The 17,590-nt window shown below is 52.9% G+C and overlaps 1 protein-coding gene across 4 annotated transcripts in view; it reads right to left on the bottom strand.

Annotated features, from left to right (window-relative positions):
* The window catches only part of LOC122540340 (pleckstrin homology domain-containing family G member 5-like), a 221,642-nt gene that overhangs the window by 68,191 nt on the left and 135,861 nt on the right, over positions 1-17,590 (bottom strand). The gene's annotated exons all lie outside the window — the stretch shown is intronic.

The raw sequence follows: 17,590 nt of genomic DNA, 5'->3' as shown, positions 1-17,590 counted from the left end.
AGCACAGCATCAACAACAATCGCACTGTGGCACTGCCTCGACAACAATCGCACTGTGGCACAGCCTCGACAACGATCGCACTGTGGCACAATCTCAACAACAATCGCACTGTGGAAAAGCCTTGACAACAATCGCACTGCGGCACAGCCCCGACAACAATCGCACTGTGGCACAGCCTCGATAACAATGACACACACACACAGCCTCGATAACAATCGCACTGTGGCACAGTCTTAACAACAATCACACTATGGCACAGCCTCAACAACAATCGCACTACAGCACAGCCTCAACAACATTCACAGTGTGGCACAGCCTCGACAACAATCGCACTATGGCACAGCCTCAACAAGAATCACACTGCGGCACAATCTCGACAACAATCGCACTGCAGCACAGCCTCCAGAACAATCACACTGTGGCACAGCCCCGACAACAATCGTACTGCAGCACAGCATCAACAACAATTGCACTGTGGCACTGCCTCGACAACAATCGCACTGTGGCATAGCCTCGACAACGATCGCACTGTGGCACAATCTCGACAACAATCGCACTGTGGCACAGCCCCGACATCAATCGCACTGTGGCACAGCCTCAATAACAATCGCACACACACACAGCCTCGATAACAATCGCACACACACACAGCCTCGATAACAATCGCACTGTGGCACAGTCTTGACAACAATCACACTATGGCACAGCCTCAACAACAATCGCACTACAGCACAGCCTCAACAACAATCACACTGTGGCACAACCTCGACAACAATCGCACTGCGGCACAGCCTCGACAACAATCACACTACGGCACAATCACGACAACAATCGCACTGTGGCACAGCCACGATAACAATCGCACTGTGGCACAGCCAGGACAACAATCTCACTGGGGCACAGCCTCAACAAGAATCACACTGCGGCACAACCTCGACAACAATCGCACTGCGGCACAGCCTCGAAAAGAATCGCACAGTGGCACAGCCTCGACAACAATCACACTACGGCACAATCTCGACAACAATCGCACTGTGGCACAGCCTCAACAACAATCACACTGCGGCACAGTGTCGACAACAATCGCACTGCGGCACAACCTCGACAACAATCACACTACGGCACAATCTCGACAACAATCACACTGCGGCACAGCCTCGACAACAATCGCACTGCGGCACAACCTCGACAACAATCGCACTGCGGCACAGCCCCGACAACAATCGTATTGCAGCACAGCATCAACAACAATCGCACTGTGGCACTGCCTTGACAATGATCGCACTGTGGCACAATCTCGACAACAATCACACTGTGGCACAGCCTCGACAACAATCGCACTGTGGCACAGCCAGGACAACAATCTCACTGCAGCACAGCATCGATAACAATCGTACTGCAGCACATCCTCGATAACAATCGCTCTGCAGCACAGCCAGGACAACAATCGCACTGCAACACAGCCTCGACAACAATCGTACTGCAGCACTGCCTCGATAACAATCGGACTGTGGCACAGCCTCCACAACAATCGCACTGCGACACAATGTTGACAACAATTGCACTGCAGCACAATCTCGACAACAATTGCACTGCGGCACAGCCTCAACAACAATCGCACTGTGGCACAGTCTTAACAACAATCACACTATGGCACAGCCTCAACAACAATCGCACTGTGGCACAGTCTTAACAACAATCACACTATGGCACAGCCTCAATAACAATCGCACTGCGGCACAACCTCGACAACAATCGCACTGCGGCACAGCCACGACAACAATCGTACTGCAGCACAGCATCAACAACAATCGCACTGTGGCACTGCCTCGACAACAATCGCATTGTGGCACAGCCTCGACAACGATCGCACTGTGGCACAATCTCGACAACAATCGCAATGTGGCAAAGCCTTGACAAAAATCGCACTGCGGCACAGCCCCGACAACAATCGCACTGTGGCACAGCCTCGATAACAATCGCACACACACACAGCCTCGATAACAATCGCACTGTGGCACATTCTTAACAACAATCACACGATGGCACAGCCTCAACAACAATCGCACTACAGCACAGCCTCAACAACAATCACACTGTGGCACAGCCTCGGCATTAATCGCACTGCGGCGCAGCCTCGACAACAATCACACTGTGGCACAGCCTCGACAACAATCGCACTATGGCACAGCCTCAACAAGAATCACACTGCGGCAAAATCTTGACAACAATCGCACTGCGGCACAGCCTCGACATCGATCGCACTGTGGCACAGCCACGACAACAATCGCACTGTGGCACAGCCTCGACAACAATCACACTGCAGCACAGCCTCAAAAAGAATCGCACTGTGGCACAGCCTCGACAACAATCGCACTGCAGCACAATCTCGAAAACAATCGCACTGCAGCACAGCCTCAACAAGAATCACACTGCAGCACAGCCTTAAAAAGAATCGCACTGTGGCACAGCCTCGACAACAATCGCACAGCGGCACAATCACGACAACAATCGCACTGCAGCACAGCCTCCAGAACAATCACACTGTGGCACAGCCCCGACAACAATCGTACTGCAGCACAGCATCAACAACAATTGCACTGTGGCACTGCCTCGACAACAATCGCACTGTGGCATAGCCTCGACAACAATCGCACTGTGGCACAATCTCGACAACAATCGCACTGTGGCATAGCCCCGACATCAATCACACTGCGGCACAACCTCGACAACAATCGCACACACACACACAGCCTCGATAACAATCGCACTGTGGCACAGCCTCAACAACAATCATACTGTGGCACAGCCTCGACAACAATCACACTGTGGCACAGCCAGGACAACAATCTCACTGCAGCACAGCCTCGATAACAATCGGTCTGTGGCACAGCCTCGACAACAATCGCACTGCGACACAATGTTGATGACAATTGCACTGCAGCACAATCTCGACAACAATTGCACTGCGGCACAGCCTCAACAACAATCGCACTATGGCACAGCCTCAACAACAATCGCACTATGGCACAGCCTCAACAACAATCGCACTGCGGCACAGCCCCGACAACAATCGCACTGTGGCACAGTCTTGACAACAATCACACTGTGGCAAAGCCTTGACAACAATCGCACTGCGGCACAGCCTCAATAATAATCGCACAGCGGCACAACCTCGACAACAATCGCACTGCGGCACAGCCCCGACAACAATCGTACTGCAGCACAGCATCAACAACAATCGCGCTGCAGCACAGCCTCGACAACAATCGCACTGTGGCACAGCCTCGACAACGATCGCACTGTGGCACAATCTCGACAACAATCGCACAGTGGCAAAGCCTTGACAACAATCACACTGTGGCACTGCCTCGACAACAATCGCACTGTGGCACAGCCTCGACAACGATCGCACTGTGGCACAATCTCGACAACAATCGCACAGTGGCAAAGCCTTGACAACAATCGCACTGCGGCACAGCCCCGACAACAATCGCACTGTGGCACAGCCTCAATAACAATCGCATACACACACAGCCTCGATAACAATCGCACTGTGGCACAGTCTTGACAACAATCACACTATGGCACAGCCTCAACAACAATCGCAGTACAGCACAGCCTCAACAACAATCACACTGTGGCACAGCCTCGACAACAATCGCTCTGCGGCGCAGCCTCGACAACAATCACACTGTGGCACAGCCTTGACAACAATCGCACTGCGGCACAATCTCGACAACAATCGCACTGCGGCACAGCCCCGACAACAATCGCACTGTGGCACAGCCTCGATAACAATCGCACACACACACAGCCTCGATAACAATCGCACTGTGGCACATTCTTAACAACAATCACACGATGGCACAGCCTCAACAACAATCGCACTACAGCACAGCCTCAACAACAATCACACTGTGGCACAGCCTCGGCATTAATCGCACTGCGGCGCAGCCTCGACAACAATCACACTGTGGCACAGCCTCGACAACAATCGCACTATGGCACAGCCTCAACAAGAATCACACTGCGGCAAAATCTTGACAACAATCGCACTGCGGCACAGCCTCGACATCGATCGCACTGTGGCACAGCCACGACAACAATCGCACTGCAGCACAATCTCGACAACAATCGCACTGTGGCACAGCCTCGACAACAATCGCACTGTGGCACAGCCTCGACAACAATCGCACTGCAGCACAGCCTCAACAAGAATCACACTGCAGCACAGCCTTAAAAAGAATCGCACTGTGGCACAGCCTCGACAACAATCGCACTGCAGCACAGCCTCCAGAACAATCACACTGTGGCACAGCCCCGACAACAATCGTACTGCAGCACAGCATCAACAACAATTGCACTGTGGCACTGCCTCGACAACAATCGCACTGTGGCATAGCCTCGACAACAATCGCACTGTGGCACAATCTCGACAACAATCGCACTGTGGCACAGCCCCGACATCAATCACACTGCGGCACAACCTCGACAACAATCGCACACACACACACAGCCTCGATAACAATCGCACTGTGGCACAGCCTCAACAACAATCATACTGTGGCACAGCCTCGACAACAATCACACTGTGGCACAGCCAGGACAACAATCGCACTGCAGCACAATCTCGAAAACAATCGCACTGCAGCACAGCCTCAACAAGAATCACACTGCAGCACAGCCTTAAAAAGAATCGCACTGTGGCACAGCCTCGACAACAATCGCACAGCGGCACAATCACGACAACAATCGCACTGCAGCACAGCCTCCAGAACAATCACACTGTGGCACAGCCCCGACAACAATCGTACTGCAGCACAGCATCAACAACAATTGCACTGTGGCACTGCCTCGACAACAATCGCACTGTGGCATAGCCTCGACAACAATCGCACTGTGGCACAATCTCGACAACAATCGCACTGTGGCACAGCCCCGACATCAATCACACTGCGGCACAACCTCGACAACAATCACACACACACACACAGCCTCAATAACAATCGCACTGTGGCACAGCCTCAACAACAATCATACTGTGGCACAACCTTGACAACAATCACACTGTGGCACAGCCAGGACAACAATCACACTGCAGCACAGCCTCAAAAAGAATCGCACTGTGGCACAGCCTCGACAACAATCGCACTGCAGCACAATCTCGAAAACAATCGCACTGCAGCACAGCCTCAACAAGAATCACACTGTAGCACAGCCTTAAAAAGAATCGCACTGTGGCACAGCCTCGACAACAATCGCACAGCGGCACAATCACGACAACAATCGCACTGCAGCACAGCCTCCAGAACAATCACACTGTGGCACAGCCCCGACAACAATCGTACTGCAGCACAGCATCAACAACAATCGCAATGCGGCACAGCCTCGACAACAATCGCACTGCGGCACAGCCCCAACAACAATCGTACTGCAGCACAGCATCAACAACAATCGCACTGTGGCACTGCCTCGACAACAATCGCACTGCGGCACAACCTCGACAACAATCGCACACACACACACAGCCTCGATAACAATCTCACTGCAGCACAGCCTCGATAACAATCGCTCTGCAGCACAGCCAGGACAACAATCGCACTGCAACACAGCCTCGACAACAATCATACTGCAGCACTGCCTCGATAACAATCGGACTGTGGCACAGCCTCCACAACAATCGCACTGCGACACAATGTTGACGACAATTGCACTGCAGCACAATCTCAACAACAATTGCACTGCGGCACAGCCTCAACAACAATCGCACTGTGGCACAGCCACAATAACAATCACACTGTGGCAAAGCCTTGACAACAATCGCACTGCGGCACAGCCCCAACAACAATCGCACTTTGGCACAGTCTTGACAACAATCACACTGTGACAAAGCCTTGACAACAATCGCACACACACACAGCCTCGATAACAATCGCACTGTGGCACAGTCTTGACAACAATCACACTATGGCACAGCCTCAACAACAATCACAGTACAGCACAGCCTCAACAACAATCACACTGTGAAACAGCCTCGACAACAATCGCACTGCGGCGCAGCCTCGACAACAATCACACTGTGGCACAGCCTCGACAACAATCGCACTGTGGCACAGCCTCGACAACGATCGCACTGTGGCACAATCTCGACAACAATCGCACAGTGGCAAAGCCTTGACAACAATCACACTGTGGCACTGCCTCGACAACAATCGCACTGTGGCACAGCCTCGACAACGATCGCACTGTGGCACAATCTCGACAACAATCGCACAGTGGCAAAGCCTTGACAACAATCGCACTGCGGCACAGCCCCGACAACAATCGCACTGTGGCACAGCCTCAATAACAATCGCATACACACACAGCCTCGATAACAATCGCACTGTGGCACAGTCTTGACAACAATCACACTATGGCACAGCCTCAACAACAATCGCAGTACAGCACAGCCTCAACAACAATCACACTGTGGCACAGCCTCGACAACAATCGCTCTGCGGCGCACCCTCGACAACAATCACACTGTGGCACAGCCTTGACAACAATCGCACTGCGGCACAATCTCGACAACAATCGCACTGCGGCACAGCCCCGACAACAATCGCACTGTGGCACAGCCTCGATAACAATCGCACACACACACAGCCTCGATAACAATCGCACTGTGGCACATTCTTAACAACAATCACACGATGGCACAGCCTCAACAACAATCGCACTACAGCACAGCCTCAACAACAATCACACTGTGGCACAGCCTCGGCATTAATCGCACTGCGGCGCAGCCTCGACAACAATCACACTGTGGCACAGCCTCGACAACAATCGCACTATGGCACAGCCTCAACAAGAATCACACTGCGGCAAAATCTTGACAACAATCGCACTGCGGCACAGCCTCGACATCGATCGCACTGTGGCACAGCCACGACAACAATCGCACTGCAGCACAATCTCGACAACAATCGCACTGTGGCACAGCCTCGACAACAATCGCACTGTGGCACAGCCTCGACAACAATCGCACTGCAGCACAGCCTCAACAAGAATCACACTGCAGCACAGCCTTAAAAAGAATCGCACTGTGGCACAGCCTCGACAACAATCGCACTGCAGCACAGCCTCCAGAACAATCACACTGTGGCACAGCCCCGACAACAATCGTACTGCAGCACAGCATCAACAACAATTGCACTGTGGCACTGCCTCGACAACAATCGCACTGTGGCATAGCCTCGACAACAATCGCACTGTGGCACAATCTCGACAACAATCGCACTGTGGCACAGCCCCGACATCAATCACACTGCGGCACAACCTCGACAACAATCGCACACACACACACAGCCTCGATAACAATCGCACTGTGGCACAGCCTCAACAACAATCATACTGTGGCACAGCCTCGACAACAATCACACTGTGGCACAGCCAGGACAACAATCGCACTGCAGCACAATCTCGAAAACAATCGCACTGCAGCACAGCCTCAACAAGAATCACACTGCAGCACAGCCTTAAAAAGAATCGCACTGTGGCACAGCCTCGACAACAATCGCACAGCGGCACAATCACGACAACAATCGCACTGCAGCACAGCCTCCAGAACAATCACACTGTGGCACAGCCCCGACAACAATCGTACTGCAGCACAGCATCAACAACAATTGCACTGTGGCACTGCCTCGACAACAATCGCACTGTGGCATAGCCTCGACAACAATCGCACTGTGGCACAATCTCGACAACAATCGCACTGTGGCACAGCCCCGACATCAATCACACTGCGGCACAACCTCGACAACAATCACACACACACACACAGCCTCAATAACAATCGCACTGTGGCACAGCCTCAACAACAATCATACTGTGGCACAACCTTGACAACAATCACACTGTGGCACAGCCAGGACAACAATCACACTGCAGCACAGCCTCAAAAAGAATCGCACTGTGGCACAGCCTCGACAACAATCGCACTGCAGCACAATCTCGAAAACAATCGCACTGCAGCACAGCCTCAACAAGAATCACACTGTAGCACAGCCTTAAAAAGAATCGCACTGTGGCACAGCCTCGACAACAATCGCACAGCGGCACAATCACGACAACAATCGCACTGCAGCACAGCCTCCAGAACAATCACACTGTGGCACAGCCCCGACAACAATCGTACTGCAGCACAGCATCAACAACAATCGCAATGCGGCACAGCCTCGACAACAATCGCACTGCGGCACAGCCCCAACAACAATCGTACTGCAGCACAGCATCAACAACAATCGCACTGTGGCACTGCCTCGACAACAATCGCACTGCGGCACAACCTCGACAACAATCGCACACACACACACAGCCTCGATAACAATCTCACTGCAGCACAGCCTCGATAACAATCGCTCTGCAGCACAGCCAGGACAACAATCGCACTGCAACACAGCCTCGACAACAATCATACTGCAGCACTGCCTCGATAACAATCGGACTGTGGCACAGCCTCCACAACAATCGCACTGCGACACAATGTTGACGACAATTGCACTGCAGCACAATCTCAACAACAATTGCACTGCGGCACAGCCTCAACAACAATCGCACTGTGGCACAGCCACAATAACAATCACACTGTGGCAAAGCCTTGACAACAATCGCACTGCGGCACAGCCCCAACAACAATCGCACTTTGGCACAGTCTTGACAACAATCACACTGTGACAAAGCCTTGACAACAATCGCACACACACACAGCCTCGATAACAATCGCACTGTGGCACAGTCTTGACAACAATCACACTATGGCACAGCCTCAACAACAATCACAGTACAGCACAGCCTCAACAACAATCACACTGTGAAACAGCCTCGACAACAATCGCACTGCGGCGCAGCCTCGACAACAATCACACTGTGGCACAGCCTCGACAACAATCGCACTATGCCACAGCCTCAACAAGAATCACACTGCGGCACAATCTCGACAACAATCGCACTGTGGCACAGCCACGACAACAATTGCACTGCAGCACAATCTCGACAACAATCGCACTGTGGCACAGCCTCGACAACAATCGCACTGCAGCACAATCTCGACAACAATCGCACTGGAGCACAGCCTCAACAAGAATCACACTGCGGCACAATCGCGACAAGAATCACACTGTGGCACAGCTACGATAACAATCGCACTGCGGCACAGCCCCGACAACAATCGTACTGCAGCACAGCATCAACAATCGCACTGTGGCACTGCCTCGACAACAATCGCACTGTGGCACAGCCTCGACAACGATCGTACTGTGGCACAACCTCGACAACAACCGCACGGCGGCGCAGCCTCGACAACAATCGCACTGTGGCACAGCCACGATAACAATCGCACTGTGGCACAGCCAGGACAACAATCTCACTGGGGCACAGCCTCAACAAGAATCACCCTGCGGCACAACCTCGACAACAATCGCACTGCGGCACAGCCTCGAAAAGAATCGCACTGCGGCACAGCCTCGACAACAATCACACTGCGGCACAGTCTCGACAACAATCGCACTGCGGCACAGCCTCGACAACAATCACACTGCGGCACAGTCTCGACAACAATCGCACTGCGGCACAACCTCGACAACAATCACACTACGGCACAATCTCGACAACAATCACACTGCGGCACAGCCTCGACAACAATCGCACTGTGGCACAACCTCGACAACAATCGCACTGCGGCACAGTCTCGACAACAATCGCACTGCGGCACAACCTCGACAACAATCACACTACGGCACAATCTCGACAACAATCACACTGCGGCACAGCCTCGACAACAATCGCACTGTGGCACAACCTCGACAACAATCGCACTGCGGCACAGCCTTGACAATGATCGCACTGTGGCACAATCTCGACAACAATCGCACTGTGGCACAGCCTCGACAACAATCGCACGGGGGCACAGCCACGATAACAATCGCACTGTGGCACAGCCAGGACAACAATCTCACTGCAGCACAGCCTCGATAACAATCGTACTGCAGCACATCCTCGATAACAATCGCTCTGCAGCACAGCCAGGACAACAATCGCACTGCAACACAGCCTCGACAACAATCGTACTGCAGCACTGCCTCGATAACAATCGGACTGTGGCACAGCCTCCACAACAATCGCACTGCGACACAATGTTGACGACAATTGCACTGCAGCACAATCTCGACAACAATTGCACTGCGGCACAGCCTCAACAACAATCGCACTGTGGCACAGCCTCAACAACAATCGCACTGTGGCACAGCCTCAATAACAATCGCACTGTGGCAAAGCCTTGACAACAATCGCACTGCGGCACAGCCCCGACAACAATCGCACTGTGGCACAGTCTTGACAACAATCACAATGTGGCAAAGCCTTGACAACAATCGCACTGCGGCACAGCCTCAACAACAATCGCACTGTGGCACAGCCTCAATAACAATCGCACTGCGGCACAACCTCGACAACAATCGCACTGCGGCACAGCCCCGACAACAATCGTACTGCAGCACAGCATCAACAACAATCGCACTGTGGCACTGCCTCGACAACAATCGCACTGTGGCACAGCCTCGACAACGATCGCACTGTGGCACAATCTCGACAACAATCGCACTGTGGCAAAGCCTTGACAACAGTCGCACTGCGGCACAGCCCCGACAACAATCGCACTGTGGCATAGCCTCGATAACAATCGCACACACACACAGCCTCGATAGCAATCGCACTGTGGCACAGTCTTAACAACAATCACACTATGGCACAGCCTCAACAACAATCGCACTACAGCACAGCCTCAACAACAATCACACTGTGGCACAGCCTCGACAACAATCGCACTGTGGCACATCCTCGACAACAATCGCACTATGGCACAGCCTCAACAAGAATCACACTGCGGCACAATCTCGACAACAATCGCACTGCGGCGCAGCCTCGACAACAATCACACTGTGGCACAGTCTCGACAACAATCGCACTGTGGCACTGCCTCGAAAACAATCGCACTGTGGCAAAGCCTTGACAACAATCGCACTGTGGCACAGCCCCGACAACAATCGTACTGCAGCACTGCCTCGAAAACAATCGCACTGCAGCTCAGCCGACACAACAATCGCACTATGGCACAGCCCCGACAACAATCGCACTGTGGCAAACCCCCGACAACAATCGCACTGTGGCACAGCCTCGACAACGGTTTCACTGCAGCACAGCCTCAACAACAATCACACTACAGCACAGCCTCAACAACAATCACACTGTGGCACAGCCTCGACAACAATCGCACTGTGGCACAGCCTCGACAACAATCGCACTATGGCACAGCCTCAACAAGAATCACACTGCGGCACAATCTCGACAACAATCGCACTGCGGCGCAGCCTCGACAACAATCACACTGTGGCACAGCCTCAATAACAATCGCACTGTGGCACAGCCTCAATAACAATCGCACTGTGGCAAAGCCTTGACAACAATCGCACTGTGGCACAGCCCCGACAACAATCGCACTGCAGCACTGCCTCGAAAACAATCGCACTGCAGCTCTGCCGAGACAACAATCGCACTATGGCACAGCCCCGACAACAATCGCACTGTGGCAAACCCCCGACAACAATCGCACTGTGGCACAGCCTCGACAACAGTTTCACTGCAGCACAGCCTCAACAACAATCGCACTACAGCACAGCCTCAACAACAATCACACTATGGCACAGCCTCAACAACAATCGCACTACAGCACAGCCTCAACAACAATCACACTGTGGCACAGCATCCACAACAATCGCACTGTGGCAAAGCCTTGACAACAATCGCACTGTGGCACAGCCCCGACAACAATCGCACTGCAGCACTGCCTCAAAAACAATCGCACTGCAGCTCAGCCCAGACAACAATCGCACTATGGCACAGCCCCGACAACAATCGCACTGTGGCAAACCCCCGACAACAATCGCACTGTGGCACAGCCTCGACAATGATTTCACTGCAGCACGGCCTCGACAACAATCGGACTGTCACACAGCTTTGACAACAATTGCACTGCAGCACAATCACGACAACAGTCGCACTGCGGGACAGCCTCGACAACAATCGCACTGTGACACAGCATCAACAACAATCACACTATGGCACAGACTCAACAACAATCGCACTACAGCACAGCCTCAACAACAATCACACTGTAGCATAGCCTCGACAACAATCGAACTGCGGCGCAGCCTCAACAATAATCACACTGTGGCACAGCCTCGACAACAATCGCACTGCAGCACCATCTCGACAACAATCGCACTGTGGCACAGCCTCGACAACAATCGCACTGCAGCACAATCTCGACAACAATCGCACTGTGGCACAGCCTCAACAAGAATCACACTACGGCACAGCCTCGACAACAATCGCACTGTGGCACAGCCTCGACAACAATCGCACTGTGGCCCAGCCTCGATAACAATCGCACTGTGGCACAGCCTTGATAACAATCGCACACACACTCAGCCTCGATAACAATCGCACTGTGGCACAGTCTCGACAACAATCGCACTGCAGCACTGCCTCGACAACAATCGCACTGCGGCACAGCCTCGACAACAAGCGCACTGTGGCACAGCCTCGACAACAATCGCACTGTGGCACAGCCTCGACAACAATCGCACTGTGGCCCAGCCTCGATAACAATCGCACTGTGGCACAGCCTCGACAACAATCGCACACACACTCAGCCTCGATAACAATCGCACTGTGGCACAGTCTCGACAACAATCGCACTGCAGCACTTCCTCGACAACAATCGCACTGTGGCACAGTCTTGACAACAATCGCACTGTGGCACAGTCTCGACAACAATCGCACTGTGGCACAGCCTCGACAACAATCGCACTGTGGCCCAGCCTCGATAACAATCGCACTGTGGCACAGCCTCGATAACAATCGCACTGTGGCACAGTCTCGACAACAATCGCACTGCAGCACTTCCTCGACAACAATCGCACTGTGGCACAGTCTTGACAACAATCGCACTGTGGCACAGCCTCGACAACAATCGCACTGTGGCCCAGCCTCGATAACAATCGCACTGTGGCACAGCCTCGATAACAATCGCACACACACTCAGCCTCGATAACAATCGCACTTTGGCACAGTCTCGACAACAATCACACTGCAGCACAGCCTCGAAAACAATCGCACTGCAGCTCAGCTCAGACAACAATCGCACTATGGCACAGCCCCGACAACAATCGCACTGTGGCAAAACCACGACAACAATCGCACTGTGGCACAGCGTCGACAACGATTTCACTGCAGCACGGCCTCGACAACAATCGGACTGTCGCACAGCTTTGACAACAATTGTACTAATCACGAAAAAAAATCACGCTGCGGGAAAGCGTCGACAACAATCACACTGTGACACAGCATCAACAACAATCACACTATGGCACAGCCTCAACAACAATCGCACTACAGCACAGCCTCAACAACAATCACACTGTGGCACAGCCTCGACAACAATCGCACTGCGGCGCAGCCTCGACAACAATCACACTGTGGCACAGCCTCCACAACAATCGCACTGCAGCACAATCTCGATAACAATCGCACTGTGGCACAGCCTCGACAACAATCGCACTGCAGCACAATCTCGACAACAATCACGCTGCGGCACAGCCTTGACAACGATCTCACTGTGGCACAGCCACGACAACAATCGCACTGCAGCACAATCTCGACAACAATCGCACTGCGGCACAGCCTCGACAACAATCGCACTGTGGCACAATCTCGACAACAATCGCACTGCGGCAAAGCCTCGACAACGATCGCACTGTGGCACAGCCACGACAACAATCGCACTGCGGCACAATCTCGACAACAATCGCACTGTGGCACAGCCTCAACAACAATTGCACTGTGGCACAGCCTCGACAACAATCGCACTGCAGCACCATCTCGACAACAATCGCACTGTGGCACAGCCTCGATAACAATCGCACTGCAGCACAATCTCGACAACAATCGCACTGTGGCACAGCCTCAACAAGAATCACACTACGGCACAGCCTCGACAACAATCGCACTGTGGCACAGCCTCGACAACAATCGCACTGTGGCCCAGCCTCGATAACAATCGCACTGTGGCACAGCCTCGATAACAATCGCACACACACTCAGCCTCGATAACAATCGCACTGTGGCACAGTCTCGACAACAATCGCACTGCAGCACTGCCTCGACAACAATCGCACTGCGGCACAGCCTCGACAACAATCGCACTGTGGCACAGCCTCGACAACAATTGCACTGTGGCCCAGCCTCGATAACAATCGCACTGTGGCACAGCCTCGACAACAATCGCACACACACTCAGCCTCGATAACAATCGCACTGTGGCACAGTCTCGACAACAATCGCACTGCAGCACTGCCTCGACAACAATCGCACTGCGGCACAGCCTCGACAACAATCGCACTGTGGCACAGCCTCGACAACAATTGCACTGTGGCCCAGCCTCGATAACAATCGCACTGTGGCACAGCCTCGACAACAATCGCACACACACTCAGCCTCGATAACAATCGCACTGTGGCACAGTCTCGACAACAATCGCACTGCAGCACTTCCTCGACAACAATCGCACTGTGGCACAGCCTCGACAACAATCGCACTGTGGCCCAGCCTCGATAACAATCGCACTGTGGCACAGCCTCGATAACAATCGCACACACACTCAGCCTCGATAACAATCGCACTTTGGCACAGTCTCGACAACAATCACACTGCAGCACAGCCTCGAAAACAATCGAACTGCAGCTCAGCTCAGACAACAATCGCACTATGGCACAGCCCCGACAACAATCGCACTGTGGCAAAACCACGACAACAATCGCACTGTGGCACAGCGTCGACAACGATTTCACTGCAGCACGGCCTCGACAACAATCGGACTGTCGCACAGCTTTGACAACAATTGTACTAATCACGAAAAAAAATCACGCTGCGGGAAAGCGTCGACAACAATCACACTGTGACACAGCATCAACAACAATCACACTATGGCACAGCCTCAACAACAATCGCACTGTGGCACAGCCTCGACAACAATCGCACTGCGGCGCAGCCTCGACAACAATCACACTGTGGCACAGCCTCCACAACAATCGCACTGCAGCACAACCTCGACAACAATCGCACTGTGGCACAGCCTCAACAACAATCGCACTGCAGCACAATCTCGACAACAATCACACTGTGGCACTGCCTCGACAACAATCGCACTGTGGCACAGCCTCGACAACGATCGCACTGTGGCACAATCTCGACAACAATCGCACTGTGGCACAGCCTCGACAACAATCGCACTGTGGCCCAGCCTCGATAACAATCGCACTGTGGCACAGCCTCGATAACAATCGCACACACACTCAGCCTCGATAACAATCGCACTGTGGCACAGTCTCGACAACAATCGCACTGCAGCACTGCCTCGACAACAATCACGCTGCGGCACAGCCTTGACAACGATCTCACTGTGGCACAGCCACGACAACAATCGCACTGCAGCACAATCTCGACAAGAATCGCACTGTGGCACAGCCTCAACAATAATCGCACTGCAGCACAATCTCGACAACAATCGCACTGCGGCACAGCCTCGACAACAATCGCACTGTGGCACAATCTCGACAACAATCGCACTGCGGCAAAGCCTCGACAACGATCGCACTGTGGCACAGCCACGACAACAATCGCACTGCGGCACAATCTCGACAACAATCGCACTGTGGCACAGCCTCAACAACAATCGCACTGTGGCACAGCCTCGACAACAATCGCACTGCAGCACCATCTCGACAACAATCGCACTGTGGCACAGCCTCGATAACAATCGCACTGCAGCACAATCTCGACAACAATCGCACTGTGGCACAGCCTCAACAAGAATCACACTACGGCACAGCCTCGACAACAATCGCACTGTGGCACAGCCTCGACAACAATCGCACTGTGGCCCAGCCTCGATAACAATCGCACTGTGGCACAGCCTCAATAACAATCGCACACACACTCAGCCTCGATAACAATCGCACTGTGGCACAGTCTCGACAACAATCGCACTGCAGCACTGCCTCGACAACAATCGCACTGCGGCACAGCCTCGACAACAATCGCACTGTGGCACAGCCTCGACAACAATTGCACTGTGGCCCAGCCTCGATAACAATCGCACTGTGGCACAGCCTCGACAACAATCGCACACACACTCAGCCTCGATAACAATCGCACTGTGGCACAGTCTCGACAACAATCGCACTGCAGCACTTCCTCGACAACAATCGCACTGTGGCACAGCCTCGACAACAATCGCACTGTGGCCCAGCCTCGATAACAATCGCACTGTGGCACAGCCTCGATAACAATCGCACACACACTCAGCCTCGATAACAATCGCACTTTGGCACAGTCTCGACAACAATCACACTGCAGCACAGCCTCGAAAACAATCGAACTGCAGCTCAGCTCAGACAACAATCGCACTATGGCACAGCCCCGACAACAATCGCACTGTGGCAAAACCACGACAACAATCGCACTGTGGCACAGCGTCGACAACGATTTCACTGCAGCACGGCCTCGACAACAATCGGACTGTCGCACAGCTTTGACAACAATTGTACTAATCACGAAAAAAAATCACGCTGCGGGAAAGCGTCGACAACAATCACACTGTGACACAGCATCAACAACAATCACACTATGGCACAGCCTCAACAACAATCGCACTGTGGCACAGCCTCGACAACAATCGCACTGTGGTTCAGCCTCGATAACAATCGCACACACACTCAGCCTCGATAACAATCGCACTGTGGCACAGTCTCGACAACAATCGCACTGCAGCACTGCCTCCACAACAATCGCACTGCGGCACAGCCTCGACAACAATCGCACTGTGGCACAGCCTCGACAACAATTGCACTGTGGCCCAGCCTCGATAACAATCGCACTGTGGCACAGCCTCGATAACAATCGCACACACACTCAGCCTCGATAACAATCGCACTTTGGCACAGTCTCGACAACAATCACACTGCAGCACAGCCTCGAAAACAATCGAACTGCAGCTCAGCTCAGACAACAATCGCACTATGGCACAGCCCCGACAACAATCGCACTGTGGCAAAACCACGACAACAATCGCACTGTGGCACAGCGTCGACAACGATTTCACTGCAGCACGGCCTCGACAACAATCGGACTGTCGCACAGCTTTGACAACAATTGTACTAATCACGAAAAAAAATCACGCTGCGGGAAAGCGTCGACAACAATCACACTGTGACACAGCATCAACAACAATCACACTGTGGCACAGCCTCAACAACAATCGCACTGTGGCACAGCCTCGACAACAATCGCACTGCGGCGCAGCCTCGACAACAATCACACTGTGGCACAGCCTCCACAACAATCGCACTGCAGCACAATCTCGACAACAATCGCACCGTGGCACAGCCTCAACAACAATCGCACTGCAGCACAATCTCGACAACAA

This window comes from Chiloscyllium plagiosum, unplaced genomic scaffold (genome assembly GCF_037043375.1).
Source record: "Chiloscyllium plagiosum isolate Xiang-an unplaced genomic scaffold, Cpla_swu_hap1 HiC_scaffold_37, whole genome shotgun sequence".
NCBI lineage: Eukaryota > Metazoa > Chordata > Chondrichthyes > Orectolobiformes > Hemiscylliidae > Chiloscyllium > Chiloscyllium plagiosum.
This window is presented reverse-complemented; position numbering and strand designations above follow the sequence as displayed.